The 3746-nt window shown below is 38.7% G+C and overlaps 1 non-coding gene across 1 annotated transcript; it reads left to right on the top strand.

Annotated features, from left to right (window-relative positions):
- Positions 1-3387: 3387 nt before the first annotated feature.
- On the top strand, positions 3388-3491 carry LOC147504275 (small nucleolar RNA R71). Its single transcript, XR_015194066.1, has one exon. It is a non-coding gene; the product is annotated as a small nucleolar RNA R71 (small nucleolar RNA).
- The last annotated feature ends 255 nt before the right edge of the window (positions 3492-3746 follow it).

The following is a 3746-nucleotide window of genomic DNA, read 5'->3' as shown; positions in this document are numbered from 1 at the left end:
TGATGCGTGGCATCGCGCACTCAAATTTGTCGATCTCGATCATTTTGGGATTGGATGTCTAATTTATGCCTAATTCCTAAGCGTTGATTCTAAAATATTAAAGAGTCAATCCGTTCTCACACGAAGCGGCATAACCCTCCCCACGGGGGATTAGCTCATGGTCATTGAAGGAATAATAAAACTTGCTGTATACATTAAGTAAATAAATGCATGATAGGAATTAAACTAGAAAAGAAATGATTGTTATTAAGGGTAAAATGACTTACAGTATTTAAGCTGCTGGAATGAAAATGACGGAATGCAAGTGCTGAAATAAAACTAACTAACTGCTAAGCGGATGCTAGAGCATGAAAATGTTGAAGACCGAATAATGAAGACCCCCCTTACATATATATAGGCTGATCTCTCGTGAAGCCTTTAATTGGGTTTCGTCTATTTGCTAATTCCTTACATAATGAAAGTTTTGTCTCCATGTGAATTAATTTGATCCAAAGTTTTGTTACAAAACAAAACTTTCAATTAATGTTTTGTCCTTTTGTGTTTTGTCTTTTAGCCAATTTCAATTCAAACCACCTGCTTTGAATTGGTACGTGTCTTCTCCTATTGCAAGGTGGCACCAAATTAAGATCATCAGTTACCACCTGCCTATGCTGACTCGTCATGCCTTTTGGGCCCGTAGAGTGGGTCCTCTTAGTGTGTCCAGTGGCGGTGCCAATTTTGGCATTTTTACGACTTTCTGTCTTTGCGTAGAGTTCATCGCCCGGGTCGCTATGGCAGTTTCACTAGCCAACGTCGGCATCCAGATTTATCAGATGTGAGCTTCGAAGTTTGTTTGCTTCTTTATATGTGAACCCGCTTAAACTGGTTTTGTTCTTTTGGAAACTTCGCTCTAGTCGGGGCTTTGTTGGGCTCATGGGGTTGAGTGGGAAACTTCAAATATTCCAAAAGATTCACCGTATTTGATGCATGTTTTATCATTATATTCATGTTAACTACGGAAAACATGCAAAAGTACGAAAATATAATTATTACATGATTATTAAACACATAATCGCCTAAAATGTTATGTCTCTCGGGGTTTAATATTACAGTTTTGGGTGCTTATCATGGATCTAGAACCTAATCGACCATAAAGTTCATTCTTTTTCTTTGAACGAAAAGATGTCCAAGTGAATGATCGTGAGAAAATGGATGGTTGTGAAAGATACTTGGAATGTGGATAAGTGTTAGAAGAAAAGGGTGGAAAGAATGCTTGGATTCTGTGAGGGATTAGCTCAGGTAGTTAGTGGTAGGGTGGTGCTCTAGGTAGTGCTTGAGAGGGTGGATCATCACAGGCTCTTAGAAATTCTTTGAAGTCCTCATCTAGGTTGTTCGCATCCACATAAATATGGTATTTATCTCCATCTTTGAGGAATTCATCTATCTCATCTATTGTGAGATTGACTCCATCTCTCATAGGGTCGGAAGGCAGGGTGGAAAATTTTGTCTCTAGTTCAGTTATGTTCAAGGAGTCAAAATTGTGATCTTTGTCTTCTTCCATAAGAGGGGTATCTACTAGTGTAGGGACAAGATCATCGGAAACACCAATGTGATGTACCAAGCTCTCAATAGACTTAACTTCACCTTCTATAAGAAAACCTAGTTGTCTCTGCTTTTTGTCTAAACATGTTAACTTCCATAGAAAGATTCCCAAAAGAAAGAGTCATTGAGCCATCCCGGCAATTGATTTGGGCATTGGCAATTGCCAAGAAAGGACGCCCTAAGATGGTGGGAATAGAATCATGAGCAACTTCTGTGTCAAGAATAGTAAAGTCGGCTGGATAGTAAAAATCCTGCACTTTAACGAGAATGTTTTCAACTACACCATTGAGATACGTAATAGAACGATCGACTAACTGCAAAGTCATTTTGGTTGGTTGAAGTTTTGTTAGACCCAGTTGTTTATATAAATAAAAAGGGAGTAAGTTAACAGTCGCTCCTAGGTCTAATAAAGCAGTTGTTATGAAGGTATCACCTAAGGTGCATTGTACAGTAGGATGACCAGGGTCCTTGTACTTAACAATTTCGTTATGTTTAGATAAAGAGGGATATTGTTCAGTTAAGAAGGCTTCATTGGGTATGTTGGTTTTCCTCTTATTGGTGCACAATTCTTTTAGAAACTTAGCGTGTCTAGGTAAACTTTTAATAGCATCTAGAAAAAGTGGGTTTATACTCAGATTTTTAAACACTTCCCTAATCTCATCAAAATTTTCGTCCTTTTTAGACATAACTAGTCTCTGGGAATATGGTGGTTTATCTATATATTTAGCAATATTATTAGTCTTTGCTTTATCTCTATCCGTTTTCCATCTAGGTGTCCATATTGGAACCTCTACGGTGTAGGGTCTTCAATTTCTATTATTGGGTCTTGTAAGGGTTTTCCCTTTCGGTTGTGGTTTAACTGGTTCTTCTACAGTTGTAGGGTCTTCAGTTTCTATTACAGTATTTGGTATGGTTTCATTTTCAGCTACTGTTTGCGGGTGGTCTTCAGGCATAGTTACTTTGTTATCAACTACTCTCCCTAAACTAAGGGTAGTGACTGCCTGTAGGTCCCCTTGGTCTATATTACCATTAGAGTGAATACTGTTTATTTCGAAGGCGGTGTTTGTTGACTTAGGATTAGGCACTACTTGACCTGGAAACACGCCTATTTGGTTATTATTTTGGTTAGGAGACATGCCAATAACCTTTTGGCACAAAGACTGCATCATTTGCATCGTTTGTTTCATCATATTAGAGTTTTGATCATGCTGATCTTTCATCAAGTTTGAGTTTTGTTGCATAATTTGATTTTCTCTTTCCAACAAGGTCACTACTAATTTGTCTATAGATGGTTGAACTGGAATTAAGGATTGTTGAGCGTTCATGTCTTGATGTTGATAGTTCTAGGTCATGGACACTAAACCTCTATTCTGGTCACCTAAGTTTCCTTGTCCTTGAGGTTGAGTTAACTGATTGAAGTTTGATGGTTGTGGTGGTGGTTGTGCATAGACAAGAAGACAATAGAAGTCGGAATGCTCAAGACTAAAACAGACATTACAACGAGTAGATTTAGTGTTCATGACAGGAGTAGGTTGTTGTTTAATCAAGATGGCATCTACCTTTTTAGTGAGGGCATCGATTAGAGTTTTAAACTCGGAATCAGGTTTAACCTCAAAAGAAGAAGGAGTGGAGTGGGAAGATTCGTTACCTCCCCAATTGTTGTTCCTCTTAGATTGATCCTCTAAGAATTTATAAGACTCCAAGGCTCCTTTACTAAGAAAACTACCCCCAGTCATGATATCTAGAACCTCTTTATGATGATGTAAAAGCCCCTTGAAGAAGGCATGAACAAGCGTGTCCTTCGCAAGATTATGATGCGGGCATTCAATGAGAAGATCAGTGAAACGATTCCATGCCTCTGAAAAGGATTCATGAGGATTCTGGTGGAACAAATGAATCTTTTGAAGCATTTCATCTGTCTTCAGTGGTGGGTAAAACTGTTTCGTGAACAATTGAACAAGATTAGCCCATGAGTCCACAGAGTTTGGTGTTTGGGCAGTTAACCAAGACACCGCCTTGTCGGCTAGGGTGAATGGAAACACCCTAAGATTAACTTGATCTGGACTTATGCTAGGATGATGGAATGTAGTGAGAACTTGGTCTATCCTACGCATATGCTGGTAAGGCTTCTCGTGGTCTAAACCATAAAAAATTGGTAACAAGTT

This window comes from Coptis chinensis, chromosome 4 (assembly GCF_015680905.1).
Source record: "Coptis chinensis isolate HL-2020 chromosome 4, ASM1568090v1, whole genome shotgun sequence".
Classification (NCBI taxonomy): Eukaryota; Viridiplantae; Streptophyta; class Magnoliopsida; order Ranunculales; family Ranunculaceae; genus Coptis; species Coptis chinensis.
Note: the sequence above shows the minus strand (reverse complement) of the source record. Positions and strands in the feature narration are given on the sequence as shown.